Raw genomic sequence first — 23002 nt, 5'->3', positions numbered from 1 at the left:
GACATCTTGATTGAATCATACTGGTAAAACTTAAAACATTTAATTTAGAAAGGAATAAAATGAGGGGTTTCATTTTGACATAGAAATCATGGTTAGTGCCATCAAAGAAAAAATAGGACACGTTTTAAGTGAGTTCTCAAATATCTTCCTCTTCTATTTCATGAAACATTCTGACATGTAGACTGAAACATGCACTTTCAACACCAGCAGCAGACTGCTGATTAAGTCCTGGTGATCAACAGTTTACTACAGTGTTCTAAGGAGCAACTAGAGTACTATTATTCAGAATTTATGTCAAAAGTGTGGCTCATCTGACTGCCATCTTGATGGAATCGAAGTGGAAAAATGAAAGCATTTTCTACTGAGGATATTGCAGTCAATGGGGAGATTAGGGAGCTTCATAACATATATGTCTCCCAAGGGATATTACAGTCAATGGGGAGATTGGGGAGCTTCATAACAAATAAGTCTCCCAAGAAGGCTACCAGACAGGAAAAAGCCCAAATATAGCACAAATATCACCCAAATGTAGCCCAAGTATAGCCCAATGTCAGCAATGTGAAAAACACCTGCACATATTCGGCTTCTTTATAAAAGTGCATAAAAGGATTAACACATACTAACCATTCAGGATGGAGTGGCAAAATAAAAAAAATGAAAGATATGTTTTTATTTCCTGCCACACTATCTGAGGGTGCCAAGTTGAAAATGCTGCCATTAATGGTTGCTTTGTGTGAGAGTAGTGTTCCATTCTTATGTTTAGTTTTTACATTTCCTGACAGTATTGCATCTATCTGATAAGACCAAAAAACAATATTTGATCAACAAACTCAGGCATGTGAATTAGATTTCATTTAGAGAAAAAATGATTGAAAATGTTTATGTGTATGTGAGGATGTTATCAGAGAGAATCAAATATTTTTGATAAAATATTAGAACTAAATGAGGCAATGCATTAGTGGTTTTGTGACTGACTTTGTATGTTTAACCCCTTTGCTGCTAGGCCTTTCCCCCCCCCCCCCCCCCCCCCGTGATTTGCTTTTTTTTGGCTATTTGGGGTAGTTCGCGCTTAGACCCCTGTAACATTTTGACCACATAAGGTATCCACGCCAAATTTACATCCTTTTCTTCCTACATCATGGGGATTCTAAAGATACCCAGGGTTTGTAGATTCCCCTGGAGAGGACCAGAATTATTGGGAAAAATGGGAAATAAGGGCTACAGATGAAAGCGTCTTTCTTTTTCCCTGCAAATGGTATCAAAAAAGGGGTTGTGGTGCTGAAATCACCATCTTCCCAGCTTTCAGGGACAAGTGGATTTTTGTCAGAAAACCAAAATATTTTACACAGTTGTGGCATTTTTCTGGGACATTTTTTGTGTTTTCAACCTCCTTCCAGTTAATGGTACAAATGGGTATGAAAACAATAAATGATCCTGGAAAACTATACATTTCAGAAAAGTGGACAAACTTCTGAATTTGGCAAGGGGTCATTTGTGTAGATCCTTCAAGGTTTCTTTATAGAAATTAACCGCTGACTATAGGAAAAATTGAAAATTAGTTGAAAAAACAGCCATTTGTGTCAACATTTTCACCTGTAACTTCTTCTAAATATGACAGCTGTTTAAAAGCAATATACCTTTACATCCGCTGGACCTTTCTGGTCGTGGGGATATATAGGACTTGTAGGTTCACCAAGAACCTGACAAACCCAGAGCCAATAACTGAGCAGTGTCTTGCAATGGTTTTTTATTATGTACCGGGTATATAGAAATTAATTTGGGAAAATATATACATGGATAAATCAGTATGAGAGACACCTATGTATTTCTGGAATTGGAACAAACTATAGAGTTTAGAAATTGTAGATATTTGCACATTTCCGAAATTGTGAGTACCCATACTAGCATGAGAACTATAGCCCATTTTTCAAAATGACTTCTTTTTTACACATTGGCTTTCATTTGGAAGGCAGAAATGCATCAAAAGTCAATAGGTAATAACAGTTGCGCTACAATTCTGTGTTACTTTAAGTCTCCCGATAAAAATGGCACCTCGCTTGTGTGAGTAGGCCTAGTGTCTACGACAGGAAATGGCTCAAAACGCAGTGTGGACACATTTTATTTTTACAGTGAAAACTGAGCCTTTTTTTGCAAAGTACCTAGCTGTAGATTTTGAAAACTAGCTCTGCCGGCACATAGGAAAACCTAGCAAACTTATACATTTTTGAAAACTAGACACCCAGGGGAAACCAGGATGGGGTGACTTGACTGACTCTCAACAGGTTCTGTTACCCAGAATCCCCTGCAAACCTAAAAATGTGTCAAAAGAAACACATTTTCCTCACATTTCTGTGGTGGAAAGTTCTGGAATTTGTGAGGATTCACAAAATTCCACCTAACCTGCGTTTCCCAAAGTCTTCCAAGAAAAATGGTACCTCACTTGTGTGAGTAGGCCTAGTGCCCGCGACAGGAAATGGCCCAAAATACAACGTGGACACACCACATTTTCACAGTGAAAAAGGACCCTTTTTTGCAAAGTGCCTAGCTGTAGGTTTTGAACTCTAACTCTGCAAGCACCTAGGGAAAGCCAGCAAACCTATTCATGTTTGAAAACTAGACACCCAGGGGTATCCAGGATGGGGTGACATGACTGGCTCTCACCAGGTTCTGTTACCCAGAATCCCTTACAAACCTAAACATTTGTCTAAAAAAAACACATTTTCCACACATTTCTGTGGTGGAAAGTTCTGGAATCTGCGTGGATCCACAAAATTTCACCCACCCCGCTTTCCCCAAAGACTTTTGAGAAAAATGATACCTCACTTGTGTGGGAAGGCCTAGTGCCCGCGCCAGGAAACGGCCAAAAACACAACGTGGACACACCACATTTTCACAGTGAAAATGGACCCTTTTTTTGCAAAGTGCCCAGCTGTAGATTTTGAACCCTAACTCTGCCAGCCCCTAGGGAAACCTATCAAACCTATACATTTTTTTAAACTAGACACCCAGGGGAATCCAGGATATTGTGACTTGGCTGGCTCTCTCCAAGCTCTATTACCCAGAATCCCTTGCAAACCTAAACAATTGTCAAAAAAACACATTTTCCCTCACATTTCTGTGGTGGAAAGTCTCTGACATCTGCGTGGATCCACAAAATTTCACCCACCCCGTGTTTCCCAAAGTCTTCTGTGAAAAATGGTACCTCACTTCTATGGGTAGGCGTAGTGCCCGCATCAGGAAACGTCCCAAAACGCAACATGGACACACCACATTTTCACAGTGAAAACTGACCCTTTTCTTGCAACGTGCCTAGCTGGAGATTTTGAGCCCTTACTTTGCCAGCACCTAGGGAAACCTAGCAAGCCTATACATGTTTGAAAACTAGACACCCAGGGGACTCCACGATGGGATGACAGGACTGGCTCTCACCGGGTTCTGTTACCCAGAATCCCTTGCAAAACTAAAAATGTATTAAAAAACCCACATTTTCCACACATTTCTGTGCTGGAAAGTTCTGGAATCTACGTGGATCCACAAAATTCTATGCTCCTGTGTTCCCCAAAGTCTTACGAGAAAAATGGTACCTCACTTGTGTGGATAGGTCTAGTGCCCGTAACAGGAAATGGCCCAAAACACAACGTGGACACACCACATTTTCACAGTGGAAAAGGACCCTTTTTTTGCAAAGTGCCTAGCTGAAGATTTTGAACCCTAGCTCTGCTGGCACCTAGGGAAACCTAGAAAACCTATACTTTTTTTAAACTAGACACCCAGGGGAATCCATGATGGGGTGACTTGACTGCCTCTCACCAGGTTCTGTGGGCCAGAATCCTTTGCAAACATAAAAATGTGTAAAAAAACCACATTTTCCTCACATTTCTGTGGTTAAAAGTCTCTGGAATCTGCGTGGATCCACCAAATTCCACCCACCCCGAGTTCCCCAAAGACTTTTGAGAAAAATGGTACCTCACTTGTGTAAGTAGGCCTAGTGCCCGCGACAGGAAATGGCCCAAAATGCAACGTGGACAAGCCACATTTTCACACTGAAAATGGGCCCTTTTTTGCAAAGTGCCTAGCTGTAGATTTTTAACCCTAACTCTGCCAGCACCTAGGGAAACCTAGATAACCTATACATTTTTTAAACCTAGACACCCAGGGGTATCCAGGATGGGGTGACTTGATTGGCTCTCACCAGGTTCTGCTACCCAGAATCCCTTGCAAACCTAAACATTTGTCAAAAAACCACATTTTCCTCAAATTTATGTGGTTAAAAGTCTCTGGAATCTTCGTGGATCCACTAAATTCCACCCTCACCTTGTTCCCCAAAGTCTGCCAAGAAACATGGTACCTCACTTGTGTGGGTAGGCCTAGTGCCTGCGAAAAGAAATGGCCCAAAACGCAACATGGACATGCCACATTTTCACAGTGAAAACTGAACCTTTTTTTGCAAAGTGCCTAGCTGTAGATTTTGAACCCTAACTCTATCAGCACCTAGGGAAACCTAGCAAACCTATACATGTTTGAACACTAAACATCCACGGGAATCCAGGATGGGGTAACTGGCTCTCACCAGGTTTTGTTACCCAGAATCCCTTGCAAACCTAAACGTTTGTAAATAAAAACACATTTTCCTCACATTTTTGTGGTGGAAAATCTCTGGAATCTGTGTGGATCCACAAACTTCCACCCACCCGTGCTTCCTAAAGTCTTCTGAGAAAAATGGTACATCAATTGTTTGGGTAGGCCTAGTGCCCTAACAGAAAACAGCCCAAAACGTGACATGGACACACCACATTTTCACAGTGAAAACTGACACTATTTTGCAAAGTGCCTAGCTGTAGATTTTAAACCCTAGCTCTTCCGGCGCCTAGGGAAACCTAGCAAATATATACATTTTTGAAAACTAGACACCCAGGGGAATCCAGGATGGGGTGACTTGTCAGGCTCTCACCAGGTTCTGTTACCCAGAATCACTTGCAAACCTCAATATTTGAACAAAAAACACAAATTTTCCTCACATTTCTGTGGTGGAAAGTTCTGGAATCTGCGTGGATCCACAAAATTCCACCCACCCCACATTTCCAAAGTCTTCCCAGAAAAATGGTACCTCACTTGTGTGGGTAGTCCAAGTGCCTATGCCAGGAAACGGCCCAAAACACAATGTGGACACACCACATTTTCACAGTGAAAACGGACCCTTTTTTTGCAAAATGCCTAGCTGTAGATTTTGAACCCTAGCTCTGCCAGCACCTAGAGAAACCTAGCAAACCTATACATTTTTGAAAACTAGACACCCAGGGGAATTTAGGATGGGGTGACATGTCTGGCTCTCACAAGGTTCTGTTAGCCAGAATCCGTTGCAAACCTCAAAATTTGTCCCAAAAAACACATTTTCCCCACATTTCTGTGGTGGAAAGTTCTGGAATGTGTGTAGATCCACAAAATTCCAACCACTCCACATTCAGTCTCCCAAGAAAAATAATACCTCACTTGTGTGGGTGGGTCAAGTACCTGCGACACGACAGGCAAGGGCCCAAAACCTATTGAGGAGACATCAAAATGAACTGTCACAAAACGACCTGGTTTTGCAAGGGGTGTCAACTGGGTTTTTGGTCCCGGGCTCGGCGGCCATCTAGGGAAACCAACCAAACCCACACATATCTGAAAACTAGACACCCAGGGGAGTCCAGCATGGTATGGCTTGCATGGGTCCCCCAACATTTACCTCCCCGGAATCCCCTGCAAACTTCAAATTTTGTTGAAAAAATAAAAAAATTCTCACATTCCTGTGTGGGGAAGTTGTAGGATCACCGGGCTGACACAAATTTCCTACCACCCAGCGTTCCCTCAGGTCTCCTGATAAAAATGGTACCTCACTTGTGTGGGTAGACATAGTGGCTGCAACAGGAAATGGCCCAAATCATACTGTGGAGACTTCAAAATTACCTATAACGAAACTACCTGGTTTCGGGGGTGGGTCACCTGGTTTTTTGGCCCCGGTGTTGTAAATGAAACAGCGATATGATTAAGCATTTACTGAAGACATGTGCTCCTCATGTCTGAGTTACGTTTTCTGCTTTATATTGACTAATGTTCAGACTCCATTGTGTTTAGCTGTCCGCCATCTTGTATGGCCACGAAACCATGTGCTTTGCACGAGAAGAGTCCTTACCTATTCACTAGTCACTCCCGAGATCTGCTTAGCAACAGTCTATAAATAACCCCTTTGTGCGTTTGGTGCATGTCCAGAACTGACCACATCTGTCACTAATTAGGCTTTGCTCGAATTTTTTTTCGCGGGTCGTAGGAACTGTTAACTCCACCCATGTATTGATCATGCTTTGAACATGTCCGTATAAGGGCACAAATCTTGCTTCATGTTGTATCCGCCTACTTATGAGCCCCCCCTATTGTGTATAAAAGGGGACCATGTGCACAAGTTCTGTGTGCTACTCTGTGCAATACTGTAGAGTGTTGCGTAGGTTGTAGGACCACCTTTGAAGGTTAATAAACTTTGTCTTTGTATTTGCAGTTTCCGTGCCAATTTCCTTCTAGTATTTCGTACACAGAAGGGCGAACCCTTGTAATTGCGGGCCTAGCTGAGGCCTGTATTCATCAATTGGCGCCCGTCACGTGGGGCTCATCGGCGACTCGGATACTTGAAGGATTGGTCGTGACGAAGGAGTGGAACCTTGCCGGGGATGTGATCACTGCCAGCGGCATTTTTAGTCCTGGCATCCCGGGGCTTTCTTCCTTCCCTTCCGAGCTGACCATCTGGGTGGCGCCGGTCCTCGACTGAGACCCCTTCTGTCGGTTTTGCCGTGCAATGGCCGTTTGGGCGAATTTGGAACTTGGCAGTTGGAATCTGGACGCTCTTGATTTGTAAGAACCGTTGTACGGTACTTGCTGCGAGCTTTTTGAAGCCTGGGTTGGCAAGGCTATTTGATTTGATTTGTGATGACCGGTCATATTTTGAAATAAGTAATGTGAAATATATGCGTTGCAACACATATAGGCAGGTAATGTGGAGATATTTCTCCGGGGACTAAACCCTGCGGTTGCACACCTGCCTGGCATGCCAGGACTTCTGGAGACTCACACAGTATCTCCCCGAGGGTGACACATGACTCCTGTGTCTCATGACAGTCTGCCTGGCGCAGATCTACTGCCCCTGTCCACCTGACAGTGCGCGAAGATCCCCCAGGACAGAAGTGGTGTCACCATGGTCACTCCTAGGGGACTCAGCCCTTCTGGCTGGTCCCTGACCCACTGGTTCTCCCACTGGGGAACACATCCCCCTCTCACCCCTCAGTCTGGACTTCTGCACCCTCCCAACTGGAGCGGTACCGCCAGACACCAGAACCACTGGAGCTCTGTTTACAGAGGCTCCAGGTTCTCCTGACACTAGGAGATCCTCCTCAAATGGCCTACTAGCACCGTCTAGGCCCCCAACCTGGTGTTCCCTTAAGGAACCCACCAGGCCCTGAGACTGGGTTTCGGGCACCTTGGGACCCACAGTCCCACACTCACCCCTTCTCCACTGAGACAGGACGTGAGCCCCTACACCCCTCCCACTACATTGGGACCTAACCGGGCTTCACTGAACCTCTTCCACCTCACAGGTCTGGAAGATATCTGGGCCACTACTTTTGGGATCACTCCCCAATGCCTCTCCAGACCTTTTGGCATCCAACCAAAGGTCTGCCTCCAACGCAAGCTCTCTGGAACCAGAGAACTCACACTCCACCGGGTGTTGGCATAGCTCTGGAAAACAGGGACTTAAAATATGCTCTCCAACAAATGAATCACACAGCCCCCCACAGTTGTTAACCAAGCTACCGTTTGCCTCACCCTCCAGTGCCTCACACAAGTACCCCACACCACTCTCCTGAGATGGGAAAAACAGTACCTGACTGTCTCTGTCACACAACTCACACTCTTCTGGGCAGTCTTCACACTCACACACCAAGGTTTCTACCATAGGGGAACCCCTCTCCCTGTACCTCTCATCTAGGGTCAGTAGAGTGTCCCTCCCACCACTAGGAATATGGTCCCCTGTGCCAGTTCCCCAATCCACTTCAGGGACACTGCACTCCACTGGAACTACATCATAAACATGAACCCCCTGGTGTATGTCAACCTCCTCCTTCAAGCCAGGTGCCACATCTCTGGGTGTTTGTACCTTTCTATCAGCACTAGAACTTACAATCTTGCTGCCACCATCTGAGATGGACTCCACCTCCAACTCAGCAAAGCTCACTTCTTGAGCTACCCATTTTTCTTCTTCAGCTGAGACACTAATGGCCTCCAGCCTCTCGAGCTCCAAATCAAGCTCCCTCATCCTCAACTCATGAGCCAGAAGCAATTTTTTCTCTTCCAAGGCACGGGCATTCTTGCTCTCCTCCGCCGCCTTTTCTTCTTCCAATTGCTTCATTTTCATTTTCATTATTTCCAATTCATGGTTTCTCACCCTTTGATTCTCCTCCAACTCCTCTGGAGTGAGCCCCCTACTGGAATGGGAGCTGCCAACCCTTGAGACTGGTCTGCCCACGGGCAGATCTTGGGGAACAAAACCATTCTCTTCATTTGCATCATCTTCCTCTTGGGCCTCCCAACAGGCCTTCAAGAATCTTTGTAGCACACCCTTTCTAGATCCGCTTTTCACAGGGCAACCAAGGTCTTTGCAGAATTGCTTGAGCTCCTCAACTTTGTACGAATACAGATCCTCAATGGAAAACTCCAATCCTGCCCTCTCACTTGTTGCCACCTGAGACATGATGCTCTTGAAGAGTTACTCAAAAATAGAATAAAAAAATACAGTATGTGGTTGCGTATTGGTCTGCACTTAAACTAGTGATGTACACCAATTACTGTGGGTCAAGTACAAATACAAGTTCAATCCCACCGCTGCCACCAATGTTAGATCTGGGGGTCTCTAGTTGGCAGGGTAGGTACCACTGTCTAAGTAGGGACCCTTGCTTCTAGTCAGGGAAAGGGAAATACACTGTTAAGATAACCCCTGCTCACCCTCTAGGTAGCTTGGCCTGAGCAGTCTAGGCTATCAAAGGCAATGTGTAAAGTATTATTACCAACACTCACAGTAACACAGTGAAAACACCACAGATTTACTCCACACCAGTTTTAGAAAAATAAGGTATCTTTACTAAAAACTTCACAAGACCAAATACTACAGAAAAACCAACATATCATTCAAAAAGGTTACTTTAAAGATAGTTCAAGAGCTTGCAGAAAGTACTCCAGGATGTAAAAGTCAGTGTCTTGCACAATGCGACTCTCAATGCACAAAATGCGACACTTTCGTGCCCAACAGTGCCTGTAGTTGCGATAAGGTTCCCAAAAGCTATAACAAGGAAGCTTGCAAAGGCGATGCGATACTCCTGAGATCCTGGGGAGGCTTTGCAGCAGCCCTGCTTCACGCAGCAGAGGTGGATGCGCCGGCTCCCATCTGTAAGGGGAGGATGCGATGACTTTGGCCTTCGTTGCGTAGGTTTCTTAGGGGGAAGCTTCACGCACAGGTTCGATGCAACACGCTTCGATGTGGCACGATGCGCAGCGCAGCGTTGTTTTCCGGCGCCGCAACTCTCGATGCGCCACGGAACGGGACTCTGCGTCGACGCACCCGATGACTGGAGACTTTCACGCACCGGCAGTGGCACGCCCAGTGCACTTTACTAGGGGCTAACAGGTGAAACAAATATACCAATCAGGGATAACCAATCAATATAACAATTTATACAGAGAGCATATGCACTTTAGCACTGATCAGCAGTGGTAAAGTGCTCAGAGTCCTATTGCCAACAACCACAGGTCAGAAAAAATAAAGGAGGAAGAAGCAAAAAGTTTGGGGATAACCCTGCAAAAAGGGCCGTTTCCAACAACGGCGCAACGTTTAAGTGCCATTTTTGGATAATATTGCATATTTTGCACTATTCTTGAACATGCCTGCTTTGAGCGCACTCCGTAAGTGGTGCTGCTGTTTTGGAAACCAGTTAAGTCTTGAGGAATCTGAACCAGCCCCCCCAGAGGGGACTCCTAATAGGGACATGTACGTGAAGCACGGTCTTTCTCCTATAATGTACAGCACATTGTGGAGGAAATATACCAAGAAGGATCCTTATTTGCGATGGCCTTTGTATGGATTGTTTGATATGCGTAAGATTCAGTATGTGGAGCAGTGTATATGTAAGCGGCGTGCGAGACAAGACATGTTTGAATGTATACGATTGTGGGTGAAAGAAGTGCGTGAGCGCGAGAAACGTGAAAAAGCGCTGAGTGACAAAGAACAACGGAAAAAGGACCATGTGAAAGCACAGGAAGCGAAACAGCGTGAGGAAAAAGAACTGGCGGAAAAACAGGAGAAAGAGCACAGGTTGCAAATATCAGGTCAATATGCTGTTTGGCAGCCTCTTTATCCTGTCCTTACTAATCTTGAAGATGATTTTTCTCTATTAGATCGTTCTCCGCCACCTTATGTTGGCCCGTCTGCTCCGGGAGTCAAGGATCCTGGATTGCTCAAGGATAAGGTAGACACGCGGTCCATGTTATCAACTGATCGCATGGGTGAGCTTCGGAAAGTTTCTTTTTGTGCGCTTAAAGATAAACTATCTCTCGTTGAATTATTCTCATCTTTGGAAGGATGGCAGGATAGGGAAAAGTTATACTTTGCTGAAACCTTTTCTGATGAAGTGGTTACTGCTTTTCGGAAATATTCCGATGTTCTTGAGTCTGATGATATAGCATTAGATTCTAAAGCATTACGTAACGGTGTCCTTTCTCCCTCTAAGGTACCCGATGCGGTTCGACGGCTGTTTGCGTTACGGGACGCGACGTTTGAACTCAAGGAGAAAGCGCGCCAAAAGAAAGAGGGGGAGGAGCAATCGAATCCAAATGCCGGCGGAAAGCAGTCGTCTATCATTCATTCAGATAAGATTGAATTAGTGCATGCTAAACAGATGCGAGAGGCAGCGCCTCTGTACGTTCCTCCTAAAGGAGCGGGTACTAGTTCGGATATGTCTTCCCCTGATGCTAGAGGATATTTTGTGTACAATTGGGTTTATACTGCTTGGCATAGGGCTGATATTATGGCATTGAAGAAAGCACTACCTGATCCCCGAAAGAATCCTGCCGCCTTTTACGAGGAAGTTGAGGGGGCTTTAAATTCTTGTACTATGACTTTAGCAGACATAGATTTGTTCTTTGGGCTTATTTTACCACCGGATATGTGGAGATCCGTACGGAAAGTAGATGATCAAGCTGTTTTTAAGGCGAAATGGTCTGACATAGAAGATGAGGATAGAGAAAGAAAACCCGCGCAAAAGCCGCCTCAGCTTATTTTAGATCTCCCAGCTGCTATTTTGACTAAGTTGAAAACGATTATTCCCCCTAAAAAGATTGATTGGAATATGTTAGCCTCATGTAAACAGAAGTTTGATGAATCCGTTTCTGATTTCTTTACGCGATTTGAGGAAACATTTCATGATTTTAGCGGTCAGTCACTTACGGATGATACGGGTCGACATCTTTTTGTTGATAAATATGTGTCGAATTTATTGCCAGGAGTAGCAGCTCGATTAAAAGCGAGTGAAAGCTCTTGGACAACATCGTCTCCGGCATCCCTCCTGACGATGGCTCAGTATTACGAGCGTCAGGAACAAGAAGCGAAGGGTAACGAAGAGAAAAAGTCGAAAGATTTAAAAACAAAGGTGATGTTAGCGCAAGTGTATGGTCCGCCTCGCCGGGGTGCTGAGAGAGGTGGAAGAGGATTTTATGGTCCCCCTTTTGGTCGCCCAGATGTAAATAAGGATCAATGTGCGTATTGCAAACAGTTGGGTCATTGGGCCAGGGATTGTCCGGTATTATATGCACAGCGCCAGGGGCGGGGTCAGGGGCCGATGAGAGGTAGAGGAGGTTTTTCGGGCCCTAGAGGACATTTAACTGATCGTGCTCGATTTGATTTTAATATGCGGCCACGTGATGGGCCTAATGTGTTTGATCGACAAAACCAGTATCAAATGTCTGATTATGAACGCCCTGGGTATCACGATTCACAGCATGCATAGGATTGCGTAGGATGGGGGGAGGAATCAGTTGAAGTGCCAGTAGATCAGAGGGGTCCTTATGTTACAGCACATGTTTTGGGTTCTACTGATCGGTTTCTGGTTGATACAGGAGCTACTCATAGCGCTTTGTCCAAACAATTGGTTCCGAGGGCTCCCCTGTCTGGCTTAACGGTTACATCGATAGGGTTCGATGGCACACCTTCACTTAGCCCATTATCACAACCCATTGCATTTCATGTTAATAAGTTTTCTACACCCTGTCCGTTTTTGCTTTCCCCGAACACGCCTGATAACATCGTGGGTCTGGATATGCTCAAGCATTTCAGAGCCACAATCCGTTTCTCCCCTGAAGGAGTGCGTGTGATTTTAAACGATGACTATCCAAGGACAGGAAGGATGTGTGCCGTTGTAGAGGATACCGCATTGGCTTCTCTACCAAACACTCTGTGGGCCACTTCGGATACTGATGTGGGACAGATGGTTATCCCCCCAGTACACATTAGGGTAAAGGAGGGAGCTGTGTTAACACGCCTACCTCAATATTGTATTTCGCAGGAGGGGGAGGAGGCACTCACGCAGATAGTGCAGGATCTCATTAAGGCGGGGGTAGTGGAGGAAGTTCCATATAATGTCTGCAATAGTCCTATCCTTCCGATTTTGAAAAAAGACACTGATACTAGGATTTATCGTGTTATTATTGATTTGAGGGAGGTGAATAAGATAGTGATACCTCAATACCCAGTGGTTTCTGACATCACGACATTGCTTACCATGGTCCCGCCAACGGCAACCACGTTCTCTGTTATTGATTTGAAAAATGCTTTCTTTTCGATTTCTATTCATCCTGATAGCCGATACCTTTTCGGCTTCACTTTGAATAATCGTTCATATCGATTTTGTAGAGTTCCTCAAGGCTACACAGAAAGTCCTAGCATTTACAGTCAAGCATTGAAACGACAGTTGGATTCCTTTGTTTTACCTGAAGGGGTGGCCCTCATACAATATGTCGATGACATCTTGTTGGCGGCCGATACTCCTGAGCAATGTGAGAAGTGCACGTTATCTCTGCTTTCCTTTTTGGCATTGCACAATCACAAAGTATCGAAGAAAAAATTACAATTCTGTAGACCAAAGGTGACCTACTTAGGTCACCTTTTGTCTAAGGAGGGGCGTGCACTCACATTAGATCGCATTCAAGCAATTTTGGACACGCCAGTACCTTCTACACAGAAGGACGTGCGTGTATTTTTGGGACTCACTTCTTTCTGTAGGCAATGGATACTGGGTTTTTCACACATAGTTAAACCACTGTTGGCACTTTTGACGAAAGACACTCCAACTCCCCTTCCCTGGTCAGACGAGTGTGGAAATGCTTTTCAACAATTACGACAAGCCCTTTGTTCAGCACCAGTGTTAGGCACCCCTGATTATACGAAGCCCTTTACATTGTATGTACATGAAAGAGATGGATGTGCGTTATCAGTTTTAGTACAGATGCACGGCGACAAGCAGCGCCCTTGTGCATATTTCTCGGCAGTACTTGATCCTGTCGCCCGAGCGCTGCCTGGTTGTTTTCGCTCGGTTGCGGCGACAGCTGTGTCAATACGCCAAAGTGAAGGAATCGTGTTATCTCATAACCTATTGGTGCTGGTACCCCATGCTGTTGATGCTCTGTTGAATCAGACAAAGACGCAGCACTTAACTAGTGCTCGTCTAACAGGATATGAGCTGACGTTGTTGGCTCCTCATATCACATTGAAGAGATGCGCGACACTAAACCCAGCCACATTGTTGCCATTTCCGGAGACTCAGCCTGAGGCACAAGAAGCACATGATTGCATCTTTGTAACTGAACAGACAAAGGGTCGTATCGATCTCCAGGATACGCCCTTTACAGATGTAGATGGAGAACTGTGGGTAGATGGGTCGTGCCTGAAGCTACCAGATGGTACGACTTCAGCAGCGTATGCAATCACCACGCTACAAACAGTAGTGGAGACAGCACTCATACCGCAGAAATCAGCTCAAGCAGCGGAACTGATAGCTTTAACACGAGCATGTGAGCTTAGTGCAGGATTGTGTGTGAATGTCTATACGGATAGCCGCTATGCCTTCGGGGTAGCGCACGACTTTGGCTTACTCTGGAAGGAGAGAGGGTTTCTAACATCACATGGAGCACAGATAATGAATGGAGAGTTAGTTCACAACCTCTTGACTGCATTAACATATCCAAAGAAGATTGCCATAGTTAAATGCAATGCACATAAAAAGGTGATAGATAAAGTGGGAGAATGGAATGCTCTGGCAGATCGAGTATCACGAGACACTGCGATGCAGCCTGACTCCACTGCAATGTATGTTGTGAAGTCGCAGGCAGAAAGATGGCACGATGCTAGGAGAGAAGTGTTAGAGATACAGAGGACAGCTTCCGATAAAGAACGGGAGCAATGGTCTACTGACGGAGAATTGGATGATGAAGGTTGTTGGAGAAATAAGCAGATGGATAAATGGAAGTTACCCATAGCTTTTGTACAACCTATGGTTCAGATGGCACATGGGCTAGCTCATGTTGGAGCTTCCGCAATTGTAAAATTGCTCACACAAGTTTGGGAGCATCCAGAGATTGCTAGCACGGCAAAGAGAGTGGTGCAGACTTGTATGATTTGCCTGAAGTACAATCCAGGAAAAGGGACATGAACTCCAGCAGGAGGATTTGCAACACCCACTGCACCTTTTGAAGTTTTGCAAATGGATTATATTCAGCTTGAACGCTGTAATAATCTGAAGTATGTTCTAGTAGTAGTTTGTGCCTTCAGCAAATGGATTGAGGCATACCCTACGAAAGACAATACTGCAATTACTACAGCCAAGGTGTTATTGAAGGAGTTCTTCCCTCGAGATGGTGTTTGTAGATTGTTGTGGAGCGATAACGGACCTCATTTTATAGCGGACATTATCAAATATGTCCTGAAAGGATTGGGAATTACACAAAAATTCCACGCAGTGTTTCACCCTCAGTCTGCGGGATTGGTTGAGAAGTATAACGGCACTCTGAAGCTCAAGATAGCGAAAATACAAGCTTCCACTTCTCTGACTTGGCCGGATGCTTTACCTTTGGCATTATTGTCAATCAGATCAGTGCCGCATTCTCGAACCGGTCTCACGCCATATGAGATCGTGTTTGGACGTCCGATGAACATTTGGGGCCCACCAAAACCAAAGTCAGTGTATGATGTACCTTGTGTAATGATGAGTGATTATCTGGCACAGTTAACCGATAAGTTGGTCTCTCTTCATCAACAGGTTCGAGAAGCGCTCCCCCGACCGGTCCACAGGTGAAGGCCACGATCTCCGGCCCGGAGATTTCGTTTTGGTGAAATCGTTTGAAAGGACGAGCAGTCTAGAGCCGAGGTGGTGCGGTCCTGAGCAGGTCTTGCTTGCAACGAGAACGGCTGTCCGGGTCTCCAACCGCAAAAATTGGATCTACTCCATACATTGTCGTAGAGTGCCACCCGGATTGGTGGAGCCTGCTGTATTGACCGACCACCGAGAAATTCTGACTGCGAAGAAAGGCTGTGCTGTGGACCCGGACGACACTGAGGAGCTCTTCCCGGAACAAGCGACACCTGGAGTAAGAAGATATCACCTCAGACCGAGGAAGTGAATTTTTGAGTATCAAAATATGTTGTCAGAGCAGCCCCTGGGTTAGTGAAACGGAGAGCCAATGAGGCAAGGGGGGGGATCAGCCCTGCATTAGTGTAGTGACACCCGTCTTGGCCCGATGGTGAAGAAATCAACCGCTGCCTAGGGGGAAGAGTTCTGACAACCTTTTTTTTAGTTTCAGGAAGATATTGACATTTGTTTGAAAAATGGAGAAGAAGAAAAAATGTTGTGCGACAGGGTTCATTGCTGCTATGGCAATTGTTGCTACAACCACGTGGTTTGTTGAGGATGTAATTCCTGCCCGTGAGTGGCTTGTTGTGTCTACTCCAGTGCCTGAGGAGCACTACTTCTACACCCTTTCATATCAGGAATTGAAGCATCGCCAGTCCTATCTGAATAATACTTTCATCCAGATGTTGCATCATACCCACGTTGCTACAAATGCTACAAACTGTTGGATATGTGGTATGATGCCAGCCCATCAGAAGAAAGGGGGAACACTATTTATACCTCTCCCTTTCTCACATAATGGCTCTTGTAGAGCATGGTACACTCTGCTTTTTGCCACACGAAAACCTACAGTGGGACGATTACTCTTCAGACTTAACAAAGAGTGTCATCAGGATAAAGAAGGCTATCCACAAGCCAATGGAACAATACTAGAGACACTAATGGAAACGAGAAATTTGTAATTTCAGTGGCACAAGCCCAAGCAGACATGTGTATCCAAAGCGTTGGTCATATTCCTGTTGGTGTCAGTGATTGCATTGTTGTACTAAACATAGATGGATTAAATAACAGTACCTTTCTGGCCTCTCACAATACCTATTTTGTGTGTGGTAATAAAGGTTACTATCGTTTGCCTGCCGGATGGTCCGGGGTATGCTATGTGGCCTTTTTATTACCCCCTGTATTCTTAGCACCTGAGTCTTATCATAAAGATTTGAAGTTATTAAACAGTGTAACTGTAAACAGGTATAAATGCACTCTATCTGTTGATGATGTTGACCAGACGGATACCAGCTTGCAACAGTATATTGATTTTAATCTAGGACTGTTTTTCTTTGTTGGAGCTGCCCTGAATAGTAGGAAAGTTCGACGATTAACTAGGGTTGTAGAGGCTGTGACAAATCAAACCGCTGCTGCTCTCGGGAACATTACGGAAGAATTGCAGATCACTAGAATTGTTACATTACAGAATCGTATGGTATTAGATGTTATGTTAGCAGATAGGGGTGGAGCATGTAGAATTATAGGAAGTAGTTGTTGTGTGTTCATCCCTGATCACACACCATCAGTTTATCAAGCTATTAATAAATTGCATAAAATTGCTGCTGACATTCATACAGAAAATGGCACTTGGACCTTTTCTGGATGGTTTTGGACCTTAATTATTACATGGGGATGGAAAATTCCTACTGGTCTATGTGTTATTGTAGCAATTTTGTTCACATGTTGTATGTGTATTCAATGTGGTCCTATGATATGTTCTCTATGTGTTTCATTCTGTATCCCCAATAAGAAAGCTGTTGCTGATGCTACCTATCAAAAGAGTATAAACAGAGAAATAACTGAGATGATGAGAATCAATATCAATGATGATTATCTTGATTATCCTAGCAAGCCGAATGTCTTCAGCAAATGCTGAAAGGGTCGTCTGTTGTAAATGAAACAGCGATATGATTAAGCATTTACTGAAGACATGTGCTCCTCATGTCTGAGTTACGTTTCTGCTTTATATTGACTAATGCTCAGACTCCATTGTGTTTAGCTGTCCGCCATCTTGTATGGCCATGAAACCATGTGCTTTGCACGAGAAGAGTCCTTACCTCTTCACTAGTCACTCCCGAGATCTGCTTAGCAACAGTCTATAAATAACCCCTTTGTGCGTTTGGTGCATGTCCAGAACTGACCACATCTGTCACTAATTAGGCTTTGCTCGAATGTGTTTTCACGGGTCGTAGGAACTGTTAACTCCACCCATGTATTGATCATGCTTTGAACATGTCTGTATAAGGGCACAAATCTTGCTTCATGTTGTATCCGCCTACTTATGAGCCCCCCCTATTGTGTATAAAAGGGGACCATGTGCACAAGTTCTGTGTGCTAATCTGTGCAATACTGTAGAGTGTTGCGTAGGTTGTAGGACCACCTTTGAAGGTTAATAAACTTTGTCTTTGTATTTGCAGTTTCCGTGCCAATTTCCTTCTAGTATTTCGTACACAGAAGGGCGAACCCTTGTACTTGCGGGCCTAGCTGAGGCCTGTATTCATCACCGGGATCGCTGCCATCAAGAGAAACCTACCAAACCCACACATTTCTGAAAACTAGACACCCTTGGGAGTCAAATAAGGTATGGCTTGCATGGACCCCCCAATGTTTCCCTTCCCAGAATACCCTGCAAACCTCAAATTTAGCTGTAAAAAAACAATTTTCCACATATTCTTGTGTGGAATCACCGTGCCGGCACAAATGTCCTACCCCACAGCGTTCTCCTTAGTGTACCGAGTAAAATGATACCTCACTTGTGTGGGTGTCCAATGCAGAATTAGCTAAAAACATATATTTTTTAAAATGTATCGCTTAGAATTCTCTGTGCTATACCCTTATTCTCTATGTTTTGGGTTCTTCCCAGTCACAGGCCCTTGCCCACCCACACAAGTGAGGTATCATTTTACTCGGGACACTGAGGGGAATGCTGTGGTGTAGGACATTTGTGTCGGCACATTGATTCCACCCAAAAAGATTTGGAAAATTTGATTTTTTTCAGCTAAATTTGAGGTTTACAGGGCATTCTGGGTAGGAAAACGTTGGGAGATCCACGCAATCCATACCTCACTGGACTCCCCAAGGTGTCTAGTTTTCAGAAATGTGTGGGTTTGGTAGTTTTCCAAGATTTCCTGCGAGCCCGGGACCAAAAACCCAGGTGACCTCCCTTGCAGAAGCAGGTTGATTTGTTATAGGTCATTTTGATGTCTCCTCAATAAGTTTTGGGCCCTTACCTGTCGCGGGTACTTGACCAACCCATGTGAGTGAGGTATAATTTTTATCGGGAGACCAAGGGGAACGCTGGGTGGTAGGAAATTTGTGGCTCTACGTAGATTCCAGAACTTTCCCACACAGAAATATGAGAAAAAGTGGTGTTTTTATCAAAATTTCAGGCTGTTTTGATGTTGCCTCAATAGGTTTTGGGCCCTTGTCTGCCGTGGATACTTAACCACCCACACAAGTGAGGTACCATTTTTCTCGGAAGACTTTGGGGAATGTGCCGTGGGTGGAATTTTGTGGATCCACACACATTCCAATACTTTACATCACAGAAATGTGAGGAAAATGTTTTTTTTTACAAATGTTTTAGGTGTGCAAGGGATTCTGGGTAACAGCATCTGGTGAGAGCCAGACAAGTCACCCCATCCTGGATTCCCCTGGGTGTCTAGTTTTTAAAAAGGTATAGGTTTGCTAGGTTTCCCTTGGTGCCGGCAGAGCTAGGGTTCAAAATCTACAGCTAGGCACGTTGCAAAAAAAGGGTCAGTTTTTACTGTGAAAATGTGGTGTGTCCACATTGCGTTTTGGGCCGTTTCCTGTTGCGGGCACTTGGCCTACCCACATAAGTATGCTACCATTTTTCTCGGAAGACCTTGGTGAATATGGGGTGGGTGGAATTTTGTGGATCCACGCAGATTCCAGAACTTTCCACCACAGAAATGTGAGGAAAATGTGGTTTTTTTGGACAAGTTTTTAGATTTGCAAGGGATTCTGGGTAACAGAACCTGGTGAGAGCCAGTCAAGTCACCCCATCCTGGATTCCCCTGTTTGTCTAGTTTTAAAAAATGTATAGGTTTGCTAGGTTTCCCTAGGTGCCGGCAGAGCTAGGGTTCAAAATCTACAGCTAGCCAACACAACCTCAACAGCATCTCCTACGCCGATGACACCCAACTGATCCTCTCCCTCTCCAACGACCCCGCCACCGCCAGAGCCAGCCTACATGAAGGGATGAAAGACGTCGCCGACTGGATGAAGAACAGCCGCCTGAAACTGAACTCAGACAAGACGGAAGTCCTCATCCTGGGATCATCACCCTCCGCCTGGAACAACTCCTGGTGGCCCCATGCCCTGGGCACCGCTCCCAAGCCAACGGACCACGCACGCAACCTGGGTTTCATCCTGGACTCCTCCCTCTCGATGACCAGACAAGTCAACGCCGTTTCCTCATCATGCTTCAACACCCTGCGCATGCTCCGCAAGATCTTCAGATGGATCCCCACAGAAACCAGGAAGACCGTGACCCAGGCTCTCGTCACCAGCCGACTGGACTACGGAAACACCCTCTACGCTGGAACCACAGCCAAACTTCAATAAAGACTCCAACGCATCCAGAACGCCTCCGCGTGACTCATCCTGGACATCCGCCGACAAAGCCACATCACCGGACACCTGAGAGACCTGCACTGGCTCCCCGTCAGCAAGAGAATCACATTCAGACTCCTCACCCACGCACACAAGGCTCTCCACGACTTGGGCCCCAAGTACCTCAACGACCGCATGACCTTCTACACACCCACCCGCCAGCTACGATCGACCAGCCACGCCCTCGCCACCGTACCACGCATCCGCAGAGCCACCGCCGGACGAAGATCCTTCTCCTACCTGGCAGCCAAGACTTAGAACTCCCTCCCCCCCCACCTGCGGCAAGCCCAAGACCATCTCACCTTCAGGAAGCAGTTCAAGACCTGGCTGTTCGAGCAGTAACACGCCCCTCTCCCCCAGCACCTTGAGACCCTCCCAGGTGAGTAGCACGCTTTACAAATGCTGTGATTGATTGATTGATTGAGCTAGGCACTTTGCAAAAAAAAGGGTATGTTTTCACTGTGAAAATGTGGTGTGTCCACGTTGCGTTTTGGGCCATTTCCTGTCATGGGCACTAGGCCTACCCACACAAGTGAGGTACCATTTTTCTCTGAAGACTTGGGGGAATGCAGGGGTGGAATTTTGTAGATCCACGCAGATCCCAGAACTTTCCATCACAGAAATGTGAAGAAAATGTGTTTTTTTAAACTAAGTTTGATGTTTGCTAGGGATTCTGGGTAACATAACCTGGTGAGGGGCACACAAGTCACCCCATCTTTCATTCCCCTTGGTGTCTAGTTTTAAAAAATGTACAGGTTTGCTAGGTTTCCCTATGTTCCGGCTGCGCTAGGGCCCAAAATCCACAGGTAGGCACATTGCTAAAAAAAAGTTGATGCCTAGTGGGCTTTCTGCTGCCCTGGGGGAATCGGGGGGGGGGGGGTTGCCTCGATATGCCCCCAAGGGGGGCAGAAAGACAGTGGCTATTTTTTGGGGGGTGGGGGCATTGGTATGCCCATTGTGGGCAGCCATCACCCCGCATAAAAAACAGCATAATCGCTGGTGCCTAGTGGACTTTCTGCCCCCTCGTGGGCAGATCAGGGTCCACTGCCCCATCCGCCCCCTGAGGGGGCAGAAAGACTGTAGCATTATGGTTGGGGAGGTGTGGGCATTGGCAGGCCCAATCTGGGTTGACCTCACCCCTGAATTTAAAAAATATATATTATCTGAGGCCTAGTGGGGCTATTGCCCCAATGTGCCTCTGGGGAGGGGCAGAAAGTCTGTGGTAATTGTTTTTAGGGAGGGGCATTGGCATTACCCATTGTGGACTGCCCCCACTCCTACATTATAAAAAAAGAGAATCCCTGGTGCCTATGGGGGCTTTCTGCCACCCTCCCAGGGCAGATCAGGGGCTATTGCCCCCATCTACCCCTGGGGGGAAAAGAAAGACTGTTGCATTTTTTTGGGGAGTGGGGCATTGGCCTGCCCATTTTGGACAGCCCCGTCCCCAACATCAATAAAAAAAATCCCTGGTTTCTATTCGGCTTTATGCCCCCCAGGGGCAGATTGGGGCTGCTGCTCCCTCTGCCCCCTGGTGGTGTAAAAAGACTGACATTTCTCTGGGGGGCAATGCCATGCCCTTTTTGGGCAGCCCCACCCCAGCATCAATTAAAAAAAAATCCTGGTTTCTAGCGGGCTTTCTGCCCCCCCCCGGGGGGAAGATTGAGGGCTACTGCCCCCATCTGTCCCCAGGGGGCAGAAAGACTGAAATTTCACTGGGGGTAGGGGCTTTGTCTTTTTGGGCAGCCCCCACCCCAACGTCAATATACAAAATAAATCCCTGGTTTGTAGTGGGCTTTCTGCCCGCCGGGGGGGGGCAAATTGTGGGCCACTGCCCCCATCTGCCCCCCCGGGGGACAGAAAAACAGTTGTGCCCCAAAAAATATGGGGGGAGCAAAGGCCCTTGCCCAAGGGTCCACTCCACCCTCCCTGGTGCTAGTGGGTGGATCCCTGCTTGGGGATCGCCCTCCTGGGTGATCCCCAGGCAGGGATCCACTAGGGAAGGGTATCATTGGAAAGGGGAGATTCTCCCCTTTCCAACGATACCTCTCCCAAGTGTTAAGGTGCTTGGGGAGCTGAGAGAGCCCCATGAGCACTGAAACAATGAAACTGAAACTAAGTTTCGGTTTTATTTTCATTGCAATGATGTCAGCGCACCATGTGCGCGATCTGCATTGGAATGAAATGCAAATTGGCCTTGGGAGGTTAGAGAAGCTCTTCCCCAACCTCCCGAGGCCAATAAAAAAAAGAGAAATCCCTATGCTGTCTGCAGCAGAGGGATTTAGTGCTCCTGTTCTCATGAGCACCGAAGGGGTTAATAACAGGTAAGTGAGACACTTTATGAGTGTATGAGGATGTGACAGTTTGTCTGATTTGCAGGATAGGTGTGTGAGAAGTTGGTTCACTATCTGTTGCTTTGAATGAGTATGTTGTACATTTGCTGCTTGCCACATGGTGGAATTGACAGTAAAAATACTGTAGATTAAGAGTTAAACTTTTAGTTATCAAGGCATTAGAAGATGCCGAAGGTGTATTTATGATGTGCGGTCTCAAAGAGTGTTTTCTTTGAAATCTGAGTGTTGTAGTTCTTTTACACTGCTTTGTCAGAGAGCTACAGAAGCACAAATACATTCAGTCACTTACCCAGAAATTACTTCTGCATGCAGAAGTTTCAAACATAGTTATAGTTACATCTATTTGGTCTCTTTTCCTCTGTTCCGTAACACATGCACTGAGGTGTTTGTTTATAGCTACTTACATAGATATTTAGAGAGTTATAGAGAGATTACAATAGACAGTCACATACCTGCACATTTACTTAAATGTCTCATGGGTATACTCCTACAATTTCTCCA

Source organism: Triturus cristatus, chromosome 9 (assembly GCF_964204655.1).
Source record: "Triturus cristatus chromosome 9, aTriCri1.1, whole genome shotgun sequence".
In the NCBI taxonomy this organism is placed as follows: domain Eukaryota; kingdom Metazoa; phylum Chordata; class Amphibia; order Caudata; family Salamandridae; genus Triturus; species Triturus cristatus.
Note: the sequence above shows the minus strand (reverse complement) of the source record.